The sequence below is a fragment of the Schistocerca cancellata genome, chromosome 6 (assembly GCF_023864275.1).
Source record: "Schistocerca cancellata isolate TAMUIC-IGC-003103 chromosome 6, iqSchCanc2.1, whole genome shotgun sequence".
Taxonomy (NCBI): domain Eukaryota; kingdom Metazoa; phylum Arthropoda; class Insecta; order Orthoptera; family Acrididae; genus Schistocerca; species Schistocerca cancellata.
This window is the reverse complement of record NC_064631.1, coordinates 581,004,936-581,029,136: the sequence shown is the minus strand read 5'-3', so window position 1 is coordinate 581,029,136 and position 24,201 is coordinate 581,004,936. Positions and strand designations below refer to the sequence as shown.

The window sequence follows — 24,201 nt, the reverse complement described above, 5'->3', positions numbered from 1 at the left end:
AGCTGTAGGCGGAGCAGAGATGCATCTCGCAAACAAAATCTTCCTCCTATATTCTGAAGTAGCACTGACAGAGGTGATGTAACCGTCGAGACACTGAACGATAAGAAGTTACCAACAGTCTACAAGTCATTACCCCGCCACGGTACCGTAGGTTACCCGAATTTTCCCTAAATTACACTCCTGGAAATGGAAAAAAGAACACATTGACACCGGTGTGTCAGACCCACCATACTTGCTCCGGACACTGCGAGAGGGCTGTACAAGCAATGATCACACGCACGGCACAGCGGACACACCAGGAACCGCGGTGTTGGCCGTCGAATGGCGCTAGCTGCGCAGCATTTGTGCACCGCCGCCGTCAGTGTCAGCCAGTTTGCCGTGGCATACGGAGCTCCATCGCAGTCTTTAACACTGGTAGCATGCCGCGACAGCGTGGACGTGAACCGTATGTGCAGTTGACGGACTTTGAGCGAGGGCGTATAGTGGGCATGCGGGAGGCCGGGTGGACGTACCGCCGAATTGCTCAACACGTGGGGCGTGAGGTCTCCACAGTACATCGATGTTGTCGCCAGTGGTCGGCGGAAGGTGCACGTGCCCGTCGACCTGGGACCGGACCGCAGCGACGCACGGATGCACGCCAAGACCGTAGGATCCTACGCAGTGCCGTAGGGGACCGCACCGCCACTTCCCAGCAAATTAGGGACACTGTTGCTCCTGGGGTATCGGCGAGGACCATTCGCAACCGTCTCCATGAAGCTGGGCTACGGTCCCGCACACCGTTAGGCCGTCTTCGGCTCACGCCCCAACATCATGCAGCCCGCCTCCAGTGGTGTCGCGACAGGCGTGAATGGAGGGACGAATGGAGACGTGTCGTCTTCAGCGATGAGAGTCGCTTCTGCCTTGGTGCCAATGATGGTCGTATGCGTGTTTGGCGCCGTGCAGGTGAGCGCCACAATCAGGACTGCATACGACCGAGGCACACAGGGCCAACACCCGGCATCATGGTGTGGGGAGCGATCTCCTACACTGGCCGTACACCACTGGTGATCGTCGAGGGGACACTGAATAGTGCACGGTACATCCAAACCGTCATCGAACCCATCGTTCTACCATTCCTAGACCGGCAAGGGAACTTGCTCTTCCAACAGGACAATGCACGTCCGCATGTATCCCGTGCCACCCAACGTGCTCTAGAAGGTGTAAGTCAACTACCCTGGCCAGCAAGATCTCCGGATCTGTCCCCCATTGAGCATGTTTGGGACTGGATGAAGCGTCGTCTCACGCGGTCTGCACGTCCAGCACGAACGCTGGTCCAACTGAGGCGCCAGGTGGAAATGGCATGGCAAGCCGTTCCACAGGACTACATCCAGCATCTCTACGATCGTCTCCATGGGAGAATAGCAGCCTGCATTGCTGTGAAAGGTGGATATACACTGTACTGGTGCCGACATTGTGCATGCTCTGTTGCCTGTGTCTATGTGCCTGTGGTTCTGTCAGTGTGATCATGTGATGTATCTGACCCCAGGAATGTGTCAATAAAGTTTCCCCTTCCTGGGACAATGAATTCACGGTGTTCTTATTTCAATTTCCAGGAGTGTATTTACCGCGAATGTCGGTGTTATTCATTTGAAAGGGCCTCGCAATTTCTATGCTCGTTCTTGCACAACCTGAATATATGCTCCGCTGTAATGACAGGAACTTAGGGGAATGTTACTGGTACCATCTGTCTCAGACCGCATGGCGCTTACGAACAGTAGATGTAGCAGTAAAAGTTTTCGTCGCGCCTTCCGTTGTTGGCTGGCCGCGGTGACCGAGGGCTTCTAGACCTTCAGTCCGGAACCGAGCGACTGCTACGGTCGCAGCTTCGAATCCTGCCCCGGGCATGGATGTGTGTGATGTCCTTAGGTTAGTTAGGTTTAAGTAGTTCTTAGTACTAGGGGACCGATGACCTCAGATGTTAAGTCCCATAGTGCTCAGAGCCATTTGAACCATTTGAACCTTCCCGTGTTACAGGTTTACTTGACTTTCCTCAAAGGAAGTCAGCTGCGCGTCGGTGTCCACTAGAATGGTGTGCAATCTGCCATTTTCCCGACATCTCTGTAAACCGAAGCGACATTGAGGAGGGGTGAATTTCAGGTCACGGAATCGGTTGCAGGACACGAAATGGCTGTCCACCAGGCATATGGCATTTTGCTGGTGGACAGCAGCACAGTTGGCGGTGCAGAAACTTGTTCTTAAATTGAGGAAAACGTAGAAATCGCATTTACTACTCCCACTCGGTGGATTAGATACCGATAATCGCTGCAAGCCCACTCACACCTCGACCAATTTGCTCTGAGGGGTGGAGGTGCAAGGATATGCAACGGTATGACGAATGTGTAGCATATTCCAGTAGTGGGCCCCTCTTAAGCGATCGTTTGTATAACAAATGAGCCACCACGTTCGGAATTACACATCAACTGTCTTATGCCGCCCGGAGTGGCCGAGCGGTTCTAGGCGCTACAGTCTGGAGCCGCGCGACCGCTACGGTCGCAGGTTCGAATCCTGCCTCGGGAATGGATGTGTGTGCTGTCCTTAGGTTAGTTAGGTTTAAGTAGTTCTAAGTTCTAGGGGACTGATGACCTCAGATGTTAAGTCCCATAGTGCTCAAGAGCTATTTGAACCATTTTTTGTACCTACACACAAACAAAAAATTATTACGGAATTTTATTCATTTATTTAATTTAGTTGGTGAAAATTCAAACACCTACAATGAGAAAGGGGTTAATGATAGGAAATGTAAGGCCTCGGCCAACAGGAACAACAAAAGCAACCGACAGTACCAACATTTGAATCTGCGAACTGCAAGCACCAGCATCAACCGACATGCTCGGGTGTCCTGCGTGCGAGCGACTAACTCCCGCTGCAAGAACTACAATGTGTTGTGTTTTTTTTTATATTTCCATGTATTTGGCCACTCCGTGTATATGCCGGCGTATCAACCACATTACATTCATAATAACAAGAAATTTTGTTGATATTCAGTTGTTGTGATCATAATTAATCAGCAATCAATGTTAGTATTTAATAAATTGTTTCAGTTACACTATATAGTCTTTCAGCCCAATCAGTTTTCTGTCACCCTGATCATGTACAGTGTTACAACTTTGTTGAACACACCACTACTTGGTGCTCTCTCTGCAGATCAACGGAATTTTTACCTTAGTCACAGCCACGGATATTTTACATTATTGTGCATAGTAAAGGAAGTCTTAGAACAAGCGCCTAAGAACTGGTAACATCATTTAATCAGTTTTTCTTTCGTCAACAGTAAAATCCAATCAGCAAAGATATAGTCTCCAATGAGTTGGACACGGAATTGACAGATGAGTGTAAACAGTAAAACCTAGTTTCATCTCGTGTAATAATAACGTAAATAACAACTTTAGTACTTCCGAAGCAATAAATAAAACCAGTACTCACTTGTAGAGCACATTGCCTTGGTCATAAGCGTTAAATCTTGGTCAGACAGATATCTGTTGCAGTACTTCTTTTCGCGTGCGACCCACAAAGAACCCACTTGCATACTCCCGACATTAATGTCTCGTCGAGATCGGTCGCCATACTGCTCACTATCTAGCAACACACTGTATGAAATTTTTTTCGCGAGTGGCTGTCGCTGTCGCTCGTGTTACAGCGATAAGATTTAAACGTGTTTGAATTTAAACGTCGCCAGTTTTAGCGGAAGACAGGCAGCGCCACGGACGTCGCTAGCCTAACTGAAGGCGTCGCGCGCTGTCGGTCGCTTTTGGTGCTCACATAGGATGCGGCCTTAAGACTTTAGAGAACGGCTCCCATGCTACTAGACGAAGTATTAAAGGTCAAAAACTGCAGGCGAAGATAGAGATTGGACTATATGCAGCTAATAATTACGAAAGTTTTGTGTAAATGCTACTCTGAGATGAAGAGGCTGGTTCAGGAGAGGAAGATCTGTCTGGCCCCATCAAATTAGTCAGATGAGAAGGAAAAAAAAAAAACAGTCAGGGCAAATAGAGTGTTCCACAAAAAAAGACGAAATTCAAGATTTAGTGTGAGAATTGCAGTGTTCCCGCCATAACTGATACTGCTGAAACTCTCCCTTTAAAGCTGTTCCTGCTCCTTAAGACCACGTTTTGTAACGAAGGAAAGACATAAATATATTACGTTGAAAACGATGTTAGCAGTTACATTTTGGTTAGAATTTCTCTCTCTCTCTCTCTCTCTCTCTCTCTCCGTGAAACAGTGTAGCTTGTTGCAGATAACACAGTGTGGAACTAAGTAGGTGTTAGAAAGTATTTGTCTGCTATGTTTTAATTGTGTACCGTAAATGATTCTCTGTGTGATATTGTCGTATTATAGCTCTGAAAATTCTGTTGCGCACTCACCGCTGTCTCAGTTCATATTTCACAATGGAAACACTCACAGTGTAACAGCGTTTGTTGATCGTAAAGAAATTTTACGCAAATTTTGGACGTATCGTTGTGGTGAGATGCACATTCAACAGCACACCTGGTACAACAACAGCACCATCCGGAATGACCATTTCTGGGAGAGGTTACAATATAGTATTGAAGTCCAGTTGTGGTGACAGAATTTCCCTGTTTTTTGTTTTTTTGTTTTTTTTTAACGGCTTGATGGATTGTTTTAAAAAGACCATATCCGTTCATGATTCCACAAAAGACCAGTGAGGACAACCGGGCTCATTTGTAAGCCTGAAGAATGTGGAACGAGTACGAGCCTTATTGAGGAAGGAGTCCACTGCATCAACAACACATGCAGCACAGCAACTCAGTATCTCACGACGATCTCCCCACAGGACAATGAAAAGGAAACTTAACCTTTTTCCTCACAAAATGCAACGGCGCCAACCTTTGAAGAACAGGGATGTGGAACAGCAAGGGGGCTGAGTTCACAGAAATTTTGTATCATCGTTCTACTTAATCTATTACAACAACTACATCACATAGAAAGAAAGTGTTGCTTGTATAAAAGCGAGGACTAAGATAATATGTGGTGCTCACTTGCGGTCGTCACATGGGTATTTCTTCAAAGAGTTAGGCATTTTAACTGGTCCGTCACAGTGCATATATTCGCTAATGAAAGTCGTCATAAATAATCAGTGACAATTTGAGAAGAACAGTGATATCCATATCTACAATACTACAGGTAAAAGAAGACCTTTATTCCCCATTATTCTCTATGTCAGTGGTTCAGAAAGGAGTTAAATATGCAGCAACAAAATTTCTTATCATTTTCTCAATAACATAAAATGTTGACGGGTAGCAAATAAGTTATAAATCTGCCCTAAAATGTTTTCTCCTAGACGACTCCTTCTATTCCATGGACGAATTTCTATTTCCAAATTAGTAGCTCGTAAAAAAGGCCTTGTGATTTTAAGCGTACTGTAGTGCAGGACTAAAAAAGAATGTGTTCATTAATCTTAACATTAATCATGTTACATATCCTGTAAACTGACTCGTTCCGCATAATTTCGATAAAAGAATCGTTCAGATGATGAGTGGAACATGTAAGTAAGTGACCGTCAGAGAGTTGGGCGCTTCCCGGTCGCCTGTTAGCGCGAAGGCAACGGCGCTCTCTTTGCAGACGGGACTGCGCTGCGCAGCCAGAAATAGACGGTTTCTCCCCTCCAGCCCGCCCTGGGACGCTATCGCCGCTTGGCGTGCCGTCTTGCCTCATGCAATCCGCTAATTAATGTCGCCGCAAAGAATGCACAACTTCCAGCGAGGAATTCACCGGCGTCAAGATAAAGGCGCCGCTGGCAGACTATCTAGAGCAAACTCCTATAACTTAACGTTCGACGCCGCAGAAGCTGTCTGCGCCAGGCGCTCGCTGGCACCTGTGTCGAAAAAGGACATCTTAGAGACTCGGGCAGGTCGATTTCACTCGCTGTCAGAGCGTCACTGGGTCATCTTTGTTTTGCGATGAAGTTTAACGTTACCTAGATAGCTACGCGCTGTGAGGAATTAGCCGAGCGGTCTAAGGCGCTGCAGTCGTGGCCTGTGCGGCTGGTCCCGGCGGAGGTTCGAGTCCTCCCTCGGGCATGTGTGTGTGTGTGTGTGTTTGTCCTTAGGATAATTTAGGTTAAGTAGTGTGTAAGCTTAGGGACTGATGACCTTAGCAGTTAAGTCCCATAAGATTTCACACACATTTGAACATAGCTACGCAGCAATCAGCTAATCTTATGAGGTGACAAAAGCATTGGGGCAGCGATATCCACGTATACAGATAGCCGTAGTATCGCGGACAGAAAGTATAAAAGGGAAGTGCACTGATGGAGCTGTTATTTGTACTCGTGATTCATATGAAATGGTTTCCCATGTCATTTTGGCCGTGCGACGGGAATTAACAGACTGAACACGAAATGGTGGTTGGAGCGGGACGCATGGGGTATTCCATTTCGGAAATAGTTTGGGAATTCAGTATTGCATTACCTTTCTCCATGGACAATGCAGAGGCCTTCACGAGCGAGAGCAGCGGTGTTTGCGATGAGTTGTCAGTGCCAACAGACAAGCTACACTGTGTGAAATAACTGCAGAAGTTAATGTAGACGTAGTACGAACGTATCCGTTTGGAGAGTGCAGCGAAATTTGGCGTCAGTTGGCTGTGGCAGCAGACGACCGTCGCGAGTGCCTTTGCTAACAGCACGACGTCGCCTACAGTGCGTCTCCTGAGCTCGTGGCCATGTCGGTTGGATCCTAGACAACTGGAAAACCGTGGCCTGGCAGGTGAATCCCATCTTCAGTTGGTAAGAGCTGATGGTAGGGTTCCAGTGTGACGCATACCCTACGAAACCATGGACCCAAGTTGTCAGCAAGGCACTGAGCAAGCGGGTGGTGGCTCCATAATGGTGTGGACTATGTTTACATGGAATGGACTGCGTTCTGTGGGGTCCTTTTGAACCACAGTGTCAAGAGTGTGCTGAGTATACCAAATTTCAGGCATTACTGTTCACCACGGACAACTCAGAGGCCCACGGTCTTCGCTATTGACGGGAAATGGTGATGTTCCGGTTTTTAGAGACCACTTACAGCCATTCAACGATAGAATGTTTATGGATGAATATATGCCATGCCACAGTTGTTCGCGATTGGTTTGAAGAACGTTCTGGACGATTCGAGGAAATGATTTGGCTACCCAGACATTAATCCCATTTATGGTAAAGAACCGACATCACTTTCGCACTTAAGGACGCATATAGAGGCAGCATGGCTCAGTAGTTCTGCGGGGGACTTCTGTGTTCATGCCACGTTGAGCTGATGCACAACGCCGGTGAAAACAAGGTCCGACACGATATGAGGAGGTATATCATGACTATTGCGACTTCAGTTTATTGCTCTGCTGTACTAAGTACTTCGTGGGCGGCACCATTGCTTGCGAGTAGCTAATACCGAGTTTCGTTAAGCCGAGCATCAGTATCAACGGGATACTCTCGAGTCAGCACAGTGGGGGCTTCTAACCGAGCCCTACTAAGGCCGTTGATTAGTTTGTCACCTCTCACCTTTGCTCCCTTCATTGGTATCGAACTGACGTATACGATATATGTTCTTGGGCCTTAGTTCTCGCTGTTATATTTTCAGACTTTCCGAGTGAATTCAAAATTTTGCTTACGCGAGTAATCCTACTATATCCTTGCATTTGCACTGTTATGCTGCAATAACATTTATCTCAGTAACCACATATTTGCCGTCTCAGTGCTGCAGCAACTTCATAATCACTGGCATTCAGTGATTGTGGTGATGAAAACCGTCGGTCATATTGATTGGTTCTTTCCCTTCCCTCTCTTTACTGTTTGCTTACATCAACTACGTCATTGTCTTAAGTGAGCCGAGAAACACCCAACCACGGAATCCAAAAGAAAAAAGTTTCTGATGATGTGCGTCAATCCACTGAATCGCAGTTTGATTCGTGTGGACATCCTTCTTTTCAAATGATTTGATTCCGATGACTTCTTATCTATTCGTTTTTTTTTGTGCTGAGGTTCAGTGGAACTATGTGAGACAATGATGAATTCTTTTCGGGTTATCAGCCGGGTGGTGGCATCGTCTTGTCGCAACGTTTCAATGAGTTTCGTACCCATCATTTTCTGGCGAAGATGATGGGTACTAAACTCACCGAAACCTTGCGACAAGACGACGCCACCACCAGGCCGATAACCCGTGAAGAATTCATCATTGGAATACACCGAGAAAGACTGCAGTCGCATATATGTGAGACAAAACTGCTCGGTCATGTAGCGAGTCTGTACATAATAAAATAAAGTGCAATGCAAGAAAATAAAGATACATTAAGTCCAAAAAAGTTTGCTATATTGTATACAATTACGTAATAGGTAATAGAGCGAAAGCTGTAGGCTATCGCGATTAACTCTCGTGCAAAATAAAAGAAGTGGGCGAAAAGAATGCCGTTTAAGTGAGATCTGCAAATTTAATTTTTGCCACTCAAAATGTTTCTGTTCTTTTGCAGGGCTGTTGAAAATGAAATCTGGTAAATAGTGCACGCCTTTGTATACAGTGTTTGAAGAACCAGTGCAAAACGATTCTTTTTAGTGTGTATCGCGCGAATGTTGCCGTTCCTTGTGGTCGTATTAATCACAATTCCAGTGAGGCAGAATACTTATTCGGACGGCAGGGTTAGCAATCCGAGACAGTTGAACCTCGGCCTGCACTTCTAATCGTATTTTTTCAGAATTTCACTCGCGTTACGCTATGTAATTCCGTGACACAGTGATAACTAACAGAGAACTCATAACTGCTTTTGTGGATCCGTAGCTTGTAGAAAATGTGTTTTTAGAAAATATGCTGGACACTGAACCAGTGTGCTTCGTTTTTGCCATTATTGCGATCGCATCCGCTCTTCTCAGATACGTTAGCTGTGGGTCTTGTGTAAAATGCCTGATTGGAGAAGAGAGGAAAGACAATACGACTTGCTCTCAGTGGCTCACTTTCCGTTTCCACTGCCCACCACCCCTCTCGCACCCTTTGTAATCGCTCTGTCCGGATGAATGGAAAACTCATATGTCCCATCCGAGGTGCCTACACACCTGATCGTACCCACAAGGGGGCTCCGTTAAACAACGAGCTAGCGTTTCAGTTAACGATTTTCTTGGTGTCCTTTCACTTAGGATGCTCCACGACGCTGTTTGCGGATGATGCTGTCGTGTATAGGAAAACTGTAAAATCAGAACGTCTCAGCGAACTGCAGGAAGACCTCTAGAGCATAGACGCTTCGCGCAGGAACTGGCAATTGGCAGTTAACCTAAGCCAGTGTAACCTCGCTGCGCATAGTACACTACTGTTGATAAATTAATGGAAGCAGTAAACACTGTAAAATATCTACGAGTACATCTGCCGATCGATTTGAAGTGGAACGACCTCGTACAACTAGTTTCTTAAAGGGCGAATGCCAGGCTGAGATCGCTGTGAAATCTAAGGGATTTTAATTAATCAGTGAAGGAGACGGCGTACAAAACTCTCGTTCGACCGATTCCGTATATAGACTGTTCTGATACCCTTAGCACACAGGATTAGTGGAGGAGGTACAGAAGATCGTAAGAAGAACGGCGCGTTTCGTCGGTAGTTCTTCTTGTTAACGTGACGGGGTGTGCGGGATGCCCATTGAACTCCGTTGGCTGACTACAAAAAGAGGCGCTGCCCAGGCAGAAATTTCCTATTAAAATTTCGAGAAAGTTTACTGCGGAAAGAGGCAAGCAAGATACTACTTCCTCCCATATATACTTCGCGAAATGATAAAACCGGTTAGATCAGAAAAATTCGTTTTATATGAAGGCTTAGTCGTTCCCACACGTCATTCGCGATTCGAACAGGAAAGAGGACAGCTGACAGTGGTATCAGAAACGGTTCCCCAACACACAACGTTAAGTGTCTTGTACAGTGTACGCAGATATATATGTCTTTCGTACACAATTATTGATCTTTCCGTCTTCCAGTACGAGAATGATGTCTTGATATCGCTTGGCTTTATTCTGCCCTAAATTTCGTTGTTTCTTTGTGGATGAGGATTGGTTAGACACGAGGCTTCTGAGACTTCTTTCGATAAAATGCTTTCTTTAGGTAGTGATGTGGCGCAGTGTCAAATTATTGCGATCAAGACGTTCCTACAAACCGAGTGCAAATTTAGAATGGACGCCTACCTGTGTGCGGAGTTACTTACTTCATGAAGCTTTTTTCTTGTTTTATTGTTCTTTAATATGCTATGAATGCCTGATTCTCCCGCCTTGTCGATATTAATTTCGCGGTTAGTCTTTAAGAATCTTGTCGTTGATAAAATGAAATGAGAGAAAAAATGAAATGTTTTTCAAATATTTTTCGTGTTCTGGAAATCTCAGTCATCTTTGTTAATATGTTACAACATAGCATAGAACGCACCGCACCAAATATTTCGAAAGCTTTTCAGAATTGTTAAGCCTTTTTTGCACTGTTTCTGCTATTGTTGTTATACCGTCTACTTTTTAAAGTTTTCATCCCACTATTTTTTTGGTTGCTAGGGTGGATATTGGTCTTTCCTCAATACTAGTGAGGAAGGACGCTCGAGGTGAATCATTATCTCAGAAGAGAAACGTTGTGTGAAGGAACAGTTCATGGCCGTGAAAGCAGCTTTGATTTGTGGAATCTTGGGAGGCATAATGCAGGTTGATACAAGAGGTATTTAATCTCCTCTCCTCAAACCCCATCCTCTTCCCGGAATTCGAGTCGCGATCCATAACCGCTGCGCAGCCTCATTTAGCAGTGTGTAGCGCCTCTTCGTCGAGACCATTCGAGTGAGGCCAGCAGGTCAACTGGCGCAGGAAGTCTGCGTGACCTCGATAAGGGACCAGCCCGAAGTTGCCTGATGTGATCCAGTGCAGCCGTGGAAAACTTACATCGGGATGGTATTTGAACTTCTCTTCTTCCTAGTACGTGTCCAGTTTCTTCAATCTGTACGCCACCTCACTCTGTTAACACAAGAAGCAGCTAAGAAACGAGTCACCCTACGAAACTTCTTAAACGGCAAGTACAGTTGGATTTTCTCCTCACTTTTACTGCCAACAGCTTGACACAGAACAAGTGCTGCGCCGAAATACACAATGTGGACGCATAGGGGCTCGATGTGTAAATAGCTGACTAGGATCAAAATGTGTCTCATTGTATAAAAAGTTACTAATTTTTTTGCCACATGGGGTTTTTAGAAAAACGAATCAAAACAGAATCTTATTTTCTGGAGAGCAAAGGTTTTTTCTAAATCGACCGGTTTTTGTTGTCTCCCTTATATTTAAAAAATAGCGGAAACTCCGCACTTAAGTCAGGCTGAAATATTTTTTCTTTGGAATGATGTACATTGATTTAGTACACGAGCTGAAAGAGGAAATTAATGTTGAGTTAATATTCGGCAAAACTGCCTCTCGCCTCTTGATGGAAAATTCGTATGAGCCGTGCAGATGCACGCGTATCGAACCTCAGATTTCCTGGCGAGATGGGCCTGCTAGCCTTTCCCCGTTCCATTAGTTAGCACAATATTGTCGTTCTTGTGTGCTGTTAGCGCTATAAACTCGTGCCAAAATATGACCGCAGGACATCCGTAGAGCACTCATAACCGTTATTTTAAATAAAAGCGTGGTAGCCGGATAAACCTGACGTCGATACGGGACGTATTTCACCGGCTGGGCCTTATTTTAAATCTGCATTAACACCTCGCTTTTTAATTGAGATATCGTCCGCGGCCGGGCTCTTCCGTCTGTTGCTCGCAGCCACGAATCGCTGAGCGCCCATTCGTTTTTACGGCTCGGCATGGCGTCAGACCAGCCGAATCGGTAATTTTCCGCTGCTGCGGATTTCCACCACTTGGAACGCGATTTTTCAGCTTTATTCCGTGCGAATAAATACCTGCATTCGTGTGAAGCGATAGATATGTTGCCTCTTCCGCACATTGTAATACAGCTATGCCGGAAACCTTTTTGTTTCCGCGAAGGTGATGAAACATCGTATATGCATTTGCAAAACATATGGTGTATAAATGACACATTGGTGGTCGCTTGTGAAGCGTCCTCTGTGCTTTGTCCTTTTTTTTTAATTAAACGCGGCCTGTGTCGGAAAAAGGACCGTGCAGATTTGTTTGCCCGAGGGTTTTACATGTGGAGCACCAGCGTTGGACTGGCTTTCGGTTGTGGGAACCGCGGGAGACCACAAATCGGGATCTCATCACGAAATATCTGTATCCCTAGACATGTTTGCTGGGATTTTTCGCCGTCACCTTACGGAATAACCGACTCGGACAATCCCTCAACCGCTCCCAACTCCACCTCCACCTCCACCCTCCACAAACAAAATAAAAACAAAACAAAATACAAACATAAAATTTTGGAAAGCGCAAGTTAAGTTTACTGTATTGCATTTTATACATTTATTCCGACCGGTGTCGGTGGTCAGCCGTCATCTAGCGACTATGCCAAATAGATAGAAATGAACAATACATGTTACTGACGAAAAATACACAATGCATAGCCGTTAAGTACTGAATAAAAATAATCGAAAAGAGGTACTTAAAAATACAAAACACAATACGAGTTTTCATGTATCTTGCCACGTATGAATGCCATAGTAAGGGCCATATTATGATACACAACAGCTATCAGCTTGTGCCGCATTCAACTGAGATACAGAAACTGAGCATCAAGGATTCTTGTAGAACCACAGAAAACTTATGGTGCAACACCAAAGGGTGTAAAAATCGAAGATACTACAATCCAAGAAACAAACATGATTTACAATCTGTCATGATAAACATGTCCATTGCATAATATTTTTTCTTTGTAAGTACTTCTTTTCGATTATTTTTATGTATACCGTTCAGTATTTAACTACTAGGGATTGTTTATTTTTCTTCAGTAATAGGCACTGTGCATTTCTGTCTATATGGTACAGCCTCTGAATGATGGTTAACAACCGAAACTGGTCGGAATAAATGTGTAAAGCTCAAAACAGCAAAGTTAAGATGCATTTTGTAAAATATGAAATAAACAGAAATATGAATTCCTTTGAATTCTACAGGGTCTCACTGTCTTCAAAGCGACGATCATAATGCGGTTTCTGTAGTGGCCCCAACAGAAGGTAGTGAATCACTTTATCAGCACACTTGCTCTCCTCGCTGATAAAGTTTTAGTGATAAAAATTTTGTCCAGTGCCGCATCACGTTGGTAAGTTGACAGCGAACACCGAAGATGAGAGCAACCATTCATTGCAGTAATAACCGTTAGTAGGGACTAGCGTAGTTGTTTACTGCGCCGTGTTTACTGCGTTAATACTGTACAAATCTGTTGCAACATTTTTAAAGCAGGTTATTTCAAACACTAAATTTGAGACATTGTACAATAACAGACAGTTGGCATCAGTGAGCAGCCGCTAAATACTGGGCACCTGTGCCATTATGTCACCGGAGCGCTGCCGCTGCCAGTGCACCCGGATAATATATTGTTACTGCCAAGTGTTGTCGACTTAAGTTACATTCTTAGGCGCACAGGTGTGCCGCGGACGGCGTAACTGAATCCACGTGTGAGGGCAGGGCGTGCGCCGACCGAAGGGAAAGTCGAGGTTGCGGGCGGACAGGTATTTCGGCCCCGCGGCAGCACGCGCCAGCTGGCGGCGGATGCTCGCCAGTCACACGGCCGCAGCACGTGGCCGCCCGCCGGCCAAAACCGGCCGCTGCGCCGCAGGGGCTGCACTTCACTGCCGTGCCGTGCTTTGGCACTAGTCGACGATTCCTGTTCACAGGTGGCAGTTGACGCTAAATAACGAAAAGTGTGAGGTGATCCACATGAGTTCCAAAAGAAATCCGTTGGAATTCGATTACTCGATAAATAGTACAATTCTCAAGGCTGTCAATTCAACTAAGTACCTGGGTGTTAAAATTACGAACAACTTCAGTTGGAAAGACCACATAGATAATATTGTGGGGAAGGCGAGCCAAAGGTTGCGTTTCATTGGCAGGACACTTAGAAGATGCAACAAGTCCACTAAAGAGACAGCTTACACTACACTCGTTCGTCCTCTGTTAGAATATTGCTGCACGGTGTGGGATCCTTACCAGGTGGGATTGACGGAGGACATCGAAAGGGTGCAAAAAATGGCAGCTCGTTTTGTATTATCACGTAATAGGGGAGATAGTGTGGCAGATATGATACGCGAGTTGGGATGGAAGTCATTAAAGCAAAGACGATTTTCGTCGCGGCGAGATCTATTTACGAAATTTCAGTCACCAACTTTCTCTTCCGAATGTGAAAATATTTTGTTGAGCCCAACCTACATAGGTAGGAATGATCATCAAAATAAAATAAGAGAAATCAGAGCTCGAACAGAAAGGTTTAGGTGTTCGTTTTTCCCGCTCGTTTTCGGGAGTGGAATGGTAGAGAGATAGTATGACATCACGCACATCCATGCCCGAGGCAGGATTCGAACCTGCGACCGTAGCAACAGCGCGGTTCCGAACTGAAACGCCTAGAACCGCTCGGCCACAGCGGCCGGCGTTAATCAGCAATTTTGAGTAGTTATTTTTACTCACATTCCCAGTAGCAATGTTACTCTACTTAAAAACTGCGAAGTTGCACAGGCCACAGCAGTATGCAAGAAAGGATATAGGAAAAATCTGATGAATTACAGACCCATATCGCTGGCGTCGCTTTGGTGCAGGGGTTTGCAACATATACTGTCTTCGAACATTGTGGATTACCTCGAACAAAACGTGACATACAGCCACGACGGATTCCGAAAATATTGTTCTTCTGCAACACAATTATTCTGGTGAAGTAATGAGTGCTATCGACAAGAAGTCTCAAATAGATTCCACATTTCTTGATTTCTTGATTTCCGGTAAGTGCCTCACAAGAGGCTTCTAATCGTATTGCATGGAGTATCGTCTCAGTTGTGCAACTGGATTCTTGATTTCTCGTCACAACAGAAATCATTTTGTGTGTTGTAATGTGCGCGAAATCAGTGGACTGGAGAATGCAACTCGCTTTTCGCCGTCGATTCATCAAGAAGCCGCCTCTGAACAAGCATTATGACTGGCGTAACAAATTGTTGGAAGTTGGCTGCATATGCAAAAGGGCGACGTACGTCTGTTGAAAATATCGAGCGTATCCGAGATGTGTTCACACGGAGCCCTCGCAAGTCCACAAGAAGGGCGGGCCAGGAACTTCAACTTCGTCAAACAGCTGCGTGGCGTGTTACGAAACGACGCCTCTTAGAATTCACAGCTACTGCAGCAATTGTGTCCCTGCAACAGTAATAGAAGATTTGAATTTTGCATTTCATTTCTCCAGGATATGCCAGAGGACAAATTTTTCGAAAAACTCATCTTTGCGGACGAATCGATGTTTCGTCTCTAGAGTAAAGTAAGTAAAGTAAGCCGGCATAATGTAAGATATTGGGGGTCACAAAATCATGGCGTCGTCGTATATGCAAAGAGACTCACCGAAACTCAATGTGTTTTGTGACGTTTCTATTCACGAAGTTTATAGACATTTCTTGTCACAGGAAACTATGACAGAAATGTTATCCCCGGACATGCTACAAAATTGGTTGTTTCCTCAGCTTCACGGTGTTTCCAATGTTTTCATTTTTATGCGTGACGGCGCTCCGCCTCACCTTCACCTCGGGGTGCGGCGTTGTCTTACCAACACCATCCCATCCCACAACGTTTGATTGGAAGACGCGGACAATAAGATGTTGTTCATTGCTTTTGGCCTCCCAGGCCACCACGCCTCACACCTTGCAAGTTTTTTCTGTGCTGGTATATAAAAGACAGAGTCTATGACGCACCTACGGCAGCTACTCTTCAAGAGCTGACAAATCAAATTGTTGAAGTTGTCGAGTCAACAAAACTGGACCTGTTGATTCGTGTATGTAATGAAATGCACCACCGTTTAGTTGTTTCTCGAGCAACTCATTGTGCTCATGGCGAATGTATTGTGTTCTGTCGGTACCAGCATAAAACTTACGAAACTTCCTCTATCCAGTGACGCGCGCATTGTATTTATATTTTTCATAGTTTGTAATAATCAATTGAAATCTGCATTTCTGACTCACTCTGTACGTCTCTTTGATAGTGTAAAGGGTAAGCAAGTACGCCCCTATCTTCAGTGTGCTCCCTGCCGCCGTTGGATAAGCAGCTGCCAGCAGCAAGTCGTATACTCTTAGCTCACTTATTTGTTACATAGTTTAATTGTTAATTTCTTTGCGTGTTTTTGGGCACTTGCATAGTTTAATTCATAAAATTCGTGCGTATTATAGTGTTTGGGAGTTGTAGCATCGCGTTTTAGTACCTGAATAGTGTAAATTCCCATAGTCTCCTTCTGCCGCCGAGCAGTGTGTCAGCAGTGCGCAAGTAGCAGAAAGTGGCTTATTTAGGGTTTATATAAGTGTAGTAGTCAAGCTGAAATTTTTTTGAGTGTTTTTAGCGCTCTTGTTTAGTTAAATCCATCATATCATTGTGTAGTTTCGTAATTAGCATGGGCGGATTTGCATTTTAAGATCTGTGACGTGTTAAGTCGCATAGTCGTCTGTCATTTGTTTATTTCTTTCAGATAGTCTTTGTACGTTACTGTCTGTACAGTTAGCCTTCTGCCGCCGAGCAGTGCGCAAGTAGCAGTATTACTGCATTTATTAGGCAGTCTTGTATTTTAATAACCGTTTAAATTTTGTGTCGAATTGTTTGTGCACTCTGTAGATTAGTTCAGACGTTCTTTCCACAACAGTATTTAGCATGGATAGGGACTGACTGCTGTGTTCGGATGCGGGCTGAGTTGGCATCCCTTCGCTCCCAGCTTCAGTCAGTGTTGGCTTCGGTCACATAGCTTGAGGCTGTTGCCAATGGGCATCACTGTGGGGGTCCGGACATGGGGTTTGTCGGGGACGGCCAGCTCGTCCCACGCATCCCCCGATCGGACTACGGCTGTGGGCTGCCCGGGATACTGCCCACATTGAGGCTGACCCCTCACCCGTGGTAGTGTGTGTGGTCGTCTCGAGGTGTGGCAGGGGGCGAAAGACATTCCGGAGGGCTGAACGGAAGGCCTCTCCAGTTTGTCTGACGAACCGGTTTCAGGCTCTGTCTCCGGCTGATACTGATCTTCGGCCGGATATGGCTGCTTGTCCTGTTCCAGAGGCTGCCCCTCAGTCTGCAAGATCCGGGCGGTCGCAGAGGGTGGGCTTACTGGTAGTTGGGAGCTCCAACGTCAGGCGCGTAATGGGGCCCCTTAGGGGTATGGCTGCAAGGGAGAGAAAGAAAACCAAAGTGCACTCAGTGTGCATACCGGGGGGAGTCATTCCAGATGTGGAAAGGGTCTTTCCGGATGCCATCAAGGGTACAGGGTGCACCCATCTGCAGGTGGTCGCTCATGTCGGCACCAATGATGTGTGTCGCTATGGATCGGGGGAAATCCTCTCTGGCTTCCGGCGGCTATCTGATTTGGTGATGACTGCCAGTCTCGCTAGCGGGATGAAAGCAGAGCTCACCATCTGCAGCATTGTCGACAGGACTGACTGCGGAACTTTGGTACAGAGCCGAGTGACGGGTCTGAATCAGAGGCTGAGACGGTTCTGCGACCGTGTGGGCTGCAGATTCCTCGACTTGCGGCATGGGGTGGTGGGGTTTCGGGTTCCGCTGGATAGGTCACGAGTCCACTACACCCAGCAGGCGGCTACACGTGTAGTAGGGGTTGTGTGGCGTGGACTGGGCGGTTTTTTAGGTTAGATGGCCTCGGACAAGTACAGAAAAGGCAACAGCCTCAAAGGGTGCGGGGCAAAGTCAGGACATGCGGGGACCAAGCAGCAATAGGTATTGTAATTGTAAACTGTCGAAGCTGCGTTGGTAAAGTACCGGAACTTCGAGCGCTGGTAGAAAGCCGGTGGCCGAGGGGTTCTAGGCGCTTCAGTCCGGAACCGCGCGACTGCTACGGTCGCAGGTTCGAATCCTGGCTCGGGCATGGATGTGTGTGATGTCCTTAGGTTCGTTAGGTTTAAGTAGTTTTAAGTTCTAGGGGACCTCAGATGTGAAGTCCCATAGTGCTCAGAGCCATTTGAACCATTTTGATAGAAAGCACCGAAGCTGAAATCGTTATAGGTACGGAAAGCTGGCTGAAGCCAGAGATAAATTCTGCCGAAATTTTTACAAAGGCACAGACGGTGTTTAGAAAGGATAGATTGCATGCAACCGTTGGTGGCGTGTTTGTCGATGTTAGTAGTAGTTTATCCTGTAGTGAAATAGAAGTGGATAGTTCCTGTGAATTATTATGGGTGGAGGTTATACTCAACAATCGAGTTAGGTTAATAATTGGCTCCTTTTACCGACCTCCCGACTCAGCAGCATTAGTGACGGAACAACTGAGAGAAAATCTGGAATACATTTCACATAAATTTCCTCAGCATGTTATAGTCTTAGGTGGAGATTTCAATTTACCAGATACAGACTGTGACACTCAGATGTTTAGGACGGGTGGTAGGGACAGAGCATCGAGTGACATTATGCTGAGTGCACTATCCGAAAATTACCTCGAGCAATTAAACAGAGAACCGACTCGTGGAGATAACATCTTGGACCTACTGGTAAGAAACAGACCCGAACTTTCCGGCTCTGCTCTGTAAGCGCAGAACAGGGAATCAGTGATCATAAGGCCGTTGCAGCATACCTGAATATGGAAGTAAATAGGAATATAAAGAAAGGGAGGAAGGTTTATATGTTCAGCAAGAGTAATAGGAGGCAGATTTCAGACTACCTAACAGATCAAAACGGAAATTTCTGTTCCGACACCGACAATGTTTGGTGTTTATGGAAAAAGTTCAAGGTAATCGTAAAATGCGTTTTAGACAGGTACGTGACGACTAAAATTGTGAGGGACGGGAAAAACCCACCGTGGTTCAACAACAAAGTTAGGAAACTACTGCGAAAGCAAAGAGAGCTTCACTCCAAGTTTAAACGCAGCCAAAACCTCTCAGATAAACAGAAGCTAAACGATGTCAAAGTTAGCTTAAGGAGGGCTATGCGTGAAGCGTTCAGTGAATTCGAAAGTAAAATTCTATGTACCGATTTGACAGAAAATCCTAGGAAGTTTTGGTCTTACGTTAAATCAGTAAGTGGATCGAAACAGCATATCCAGACACTCTGGGATGATGATGACATTGAAACAGAGGATGACACGCTTAAAGCTGAAATACTAAACACCTTGTAACTCTTCAGGCTTTCCCGGCGATCTAATGACATCTTGGGTTGTCGGGTGTTCTGCCGGATATCAGCGTCGTACTTGCACGATATTTCGGTCACGTAGCTCGAGACCTTCATCAGGTGCGACCTGAGACTGCTCCTCGAGTGGACCTGGTCCAGTATTTATGCCTATGGCCTTCCCCCCAGCCGTTGGTGGAAGGGGAAGGCCATAGGCATAAATACTGGACCAGGTCCACTCGAGGAGCAGTCTCAGGTCGCACCTGATGAAGGTCTCGAGCTACGTGACCGAAATATCGTGCAAGTACGACGCTGATATCCGGCAGAACACCCGACAACCCAAGATGTCACTAAACACCTTTCTCCAAAGCTGTTTCACAGAGGAAGACCGCACTGCAGTTCCTTCTCTAAATCCTCGCACGAATGAAAAAAATGGCTGACATCGAAATAAGTGTCCAAGGAATAGAAAAGCAACTGAAATCACTCAACAGAGAAAAGTCCACTGGACCTGACGGGATACCAATTTGATTCTACACAGAGTACGCGAAAGAACTTGCCCCCTTCTAACAGCCGTGTACCGCAAGTCTCTAGAGAAACGAAAGGTTCCTAATGATTGGAAAAGAGGACAGGTAGTCTCAGTTTTCAAGAAGGGTCGTCGAGCAGATGCGCAAAACTATAGGCCTATATCTCTGACATCGCTCTGTTGTAGAATTTCAGAACATGTTTTCTGCTCGCGTATCATGTCATTTCTGGAAACCCAGAATCTACTCTGTAGGAATCAACAAGGATTCCGGAAACAGCGGTCGTGTGAGACCCAACTCGCTTTATTTGTTCATGAGACCCAGAAAATATTAGATACAGGCTCCCAGGTAGATGCCATTTTCCTAGACTTCCGGAAGGCGTTCGATACAGTTCCGCACTGTCGCCTGGTAAACAAAGTAAGAGCCTATGGAATATCAGACCAGTTGTGTGGCTGGATTGAAGAGTTTTTAGCGAACAGAACACAGCATGTTGTTCTCAATGGAGAGACGTATACAGACGTTAAAGTAACCTCTGGCGTGCCACAGAGGAGTGTTATGAGACCATTGCTTTTCACAATATACACTCCTGGAAATTGAAATAAGAACACCGTGAATTCATTGTCCCAGGAAGGGGGAACTTTATTGACACATTCCTGGGGTCAGATACATCACATGATCACACTGACAGAACCACAGGCACATAGACACAGGCAACAGAGCATGCACAATGTCGGCACTAGTACAGTGTATATCCACCTTTCGCAGCAATGCAGGCTGCTATTCTCCCATGGAGACGATCGTAGAGATGCTGGATGTAGTCCTGTGGAACGGCTTGCCATGCCATTTCCACCTGGCGCCTCAGTTGGACCAGCGTTCGTGCTGGACGTGCAGACCGCGTGAGACGACGCTTCATTCAGTCCCAAACATGCTCAATGGGGGACAGATCCGGAGATCTTGCTGGCCAGGGTAGTTGACTTACACCTTCTAGAGCACGTTGGGTGGCACGGGATACATGCGGACGTGCATTGTCCTGTTGGAACAGCAAGTTCCCTTGCCGGTCTAGGAATGGTAGAACGATGGGTTCGATGACGGTTTGGATGTACCGTGCACTATTCAGTGTCCCCTCGACGATCACCAGTGGTGTACGGCCAGTGTAGGAGATCGCTCCCCACACCATGATGCCGGGTGTTGGCCCTGTGTGCCTCGGTCGTATGCAGTCCTGATTGTGGCGCTCACCTGCACGGCGCCAAACACGCATACGACCATCATTGGCACCAAGGCAGAAGCGACTCTCATCGCTGAAGACGACACGTCTCCATTCGTCCCTCCATTCACGCCTGTCGCGACACCACTGGAGGCGGGCTGCACGATGTTGGGGCGTGAGCCGAAGACGGCCTAACGGTGTGCGGGACCGTAGCCCAGCTTCATGGAGACGGTTGCGAATGGTCCTCGCCGATACCCCAGGAGCAACAGTGTCCCTAATTTGCTGGGAAGTGGCGGTGCGGTCCCCTACGGCACTGCGTAGGATCCTACGGTCTTGGCGTGCATCCGTGCGTCGCTGCGGTCCGGTCCCAGGTCGACGGGCACGTGCACCTTCCGCCGACCACTGGCGACAACATCGATGTACTGTGGAGACCTCACGCCCCACGTGTTGAGCAATTCGGCGGTACGTCCACCCGGCCTCCCGCATGCCCACTATACGCCCTCGCTCAAAGTCCGTCAACTGCACATACGGTTCACGTCCACGCTGTCGCGGCATGCTACCAGTGTTAAAGACTGCGATGGAGCTCCGTATGCCACGGCAAACTGGCTGACACTGACGGCGGCGGTGCACAAATGCTGCGCAGCTAGCGCCATTTGACGGCCAACACCGCGGTTCCTGGTGTGTCCGCTGTGCCGTGCGTGTGATCATTGCTTGTACAGCCCTCTCGCAGTGTCCGGAGCAAGTATGGTGGGTCTGACACGCCGGTGTCAATGTGTTCTTTTTTCCATTTCCAGGAGTGTATATAAATGACCTAGTAGATAGTGTCGGAAGTTCCATGTCACTTTTCGCGGATGATGCTGTAGTATACAGAGAAGTTGCAGTATTAGAAAATTGCAGCGAAATGCAGGAAGATCTGCAGTGGATAGGCGCTTGGCGCAGGGAGTGGCAACTGACCCTTAACATAGACAAATGTAATGTATTGCGAATACATAGAAAAAAGGATGCTTTATTTTATGATTATATGATAGTGCAAGAAACACTGGTAGCAGTTACTTCTGTAAAATATCTGGGAGTATGCGTACGGAACGATTTGAAGTGGAATGATCATATAAAATTAATTGTTGGTAAGGCGGGTGGCAGGTTGAGATTCATTTGGAGAGTCCTTAGAAAATGTAGTCCATCAACAAAGGAGGTGGCTTACAAAACACTCGTTCGACCTATACTTGAGTATTGCTCATCAGTGTGAGATCCGTACCAGGTCGGTTTGACAGAGGAGATAGAGAAGATCCAAAAAAGAACGGCGCATTTCGTCACAGGGTTATTTGGTAAGCGTGATAGCGTTACGGAGATGTTTAGCAAACTCAAGTGGCAGACTCTGCAAGAGAGGCGCTCTGCATCGCGGTGTAGCTTGCTGTCCAGGTTTCGAGAGGGTGCGTTTCTGGATGAGGTACCGAATATATTGCTTCCCCCTAGTTATACCTCGCGAGGAGATAAATGTAGATGTAGCGTTTCTAAGTACTTGCGACATCGCGTATTTCGTACTGCTAAAGAACAAAATGTACCGGACGAGTTCAGCCCATTGAGAGAGGGAGGTAGAGAAGGGGGAGGCGGTCTGTATTTCCCGGAAACTGGTGCAGGGGGTTCTGGCCCGGCGGCAGCTGCCTTGTTAATTACCCTGGAGCTGGCGGCTGACGCAGAAGGATGTCCGCCGGCGTGCGCTGCCATCTAGCGAATGGGGTGGAAAACAGATTTGGACGGCTGAATGCTGATGTGCAGCAGCAGCGGCGGCGGCGGCGGCATTCTCTTCTGGGCCATTTGCGCGCGCGCCGGCGCGAGACGAGTGCCCTCCAGCGGGCCGTGGTCCTGCCAGGGGACTGCCGGCTGCCACCTGCTGCCCTGCCGCCGAAACACGGCCATTTCTTGCTCCACTGCGACACTGTACTCGTGGCTCTCGTCGACTATAATGGAAATGTTCACTTCTCCGGCGGCGATCAATGTTGCTGACCGGTGTGGGACCTGCACCGGGCTGTGAGAGTGGCGAGCTGGCCTGCAGAAATAAACTGAGAAAGCGATTCTAAAAAAATGTAAAAAGGTCATACAGGAACCAGTCGCGCGCTGTACGTGCCCCCTCAATATATCTTACTTCACTTGTATACTTACCAGATGCTATCCTTACTGCAGCGTACTATTCTTCATCGAAATTGTATTCATTGAGTCTCAATCCCGGAACAGTGACACAATACAACGAAGGGCGTTCAGTAAGTAATCCAACATATTTTTGTTTGAAAAGAGGTCAGTTTTATTCAGGGTGCCATTACTCCGTATTATTTCCCACTCTTTTGGCTACAAAACCATATTTTTCAACGTAATCTCCGGTCAGTGCGACGGCCTCACGCCTCTTTACTGCGAGGGCCTCGATGCCCGCGTGATACCACTCTAATAGTGCACTTCGGAACCGCAGTCTGGCGCATCAATAACCTCACCATCGTCCACGTAGTGCTTTCCGCGAAGTGTATACTTCATTGGGCCAGACGTTTGGAAGTCGGAAGATGCGAAATTCGAGCTGTAATGTGGATGAGGAAGAACAGTCCACTCAAGTTTTGTGAACTCCTCTCGGGTGCACAGACTTGTGTGAGGCCTTGTGTTCTCATGGAGAAGGAGAATTTCGTTTGCTCAGATGAGAGCAGGCGCCACAGCTGTGTGTGGCCTGCCGACACTCTGGACACTGACAGGTTTACACGACCTTGTCCCATTAATGACGGCCGCCTCGCCCGACGACTCGTCGTGCTTTTGTAGACTGCCAGGTCTCCGTCGACATTCTGCAAGCGCCTATGAATATCTAAAACGCTCTGGTTTTCCACCAAAAGATACTCAGTGGCAGCTCTCTGATTGGAGCTCATCTCCGTTACAGGCGCCAGTTTGAAGACTACGTATAGCGTCGCCACCTATCGGAGCTTCATGAAACTAAGAGCATTTTTTTAACTTATTGTCCGAGAAAAAAAAGTGTAGCATTACTTATTAACGCCCCTCTTATTTGCTGTCTACCTCAGTTGGCCTTGTTTACTGACATTTACAATTAGTGAGTGCTCGTATTTCATCATTTATGCGAAGAACATTACCTTCCAGCATAGGCGATCGAACACAGCTACGTGTATTTACATTCACCACTCACCAAAAGACGTGTCTTTCACGAGGGAATGAGCTGTGGCCTGTGTGCCCTACAGGAGCCAATGA

The 24,201-nt window shown here is 46.7% G+C and overlaps 1 protein-coding gene across 1 annotated transcript in view; it reads left to right on the top strand.

The window, feature by feature from the left end:
• Positions 1–13,552: 13,552 nt before the first annotated feature.
• The window catches only part of LOC126191168 (E3 ubiquitin-protein ligase MIB1-like), a 217,780-nt gene continuing 207,131 nt past the window's right edge, over positions 13,553–24,201 (top strand). Inside the window, exon 1 of the mRNA XM_049931941.1 lies at positions 13,553–13,637. The gene's annotated coding sequence lies outside the window, so the exon portion shown is untranslated. The remainder of the gene's footprint in view (positions 13,638–24,201) is intronic.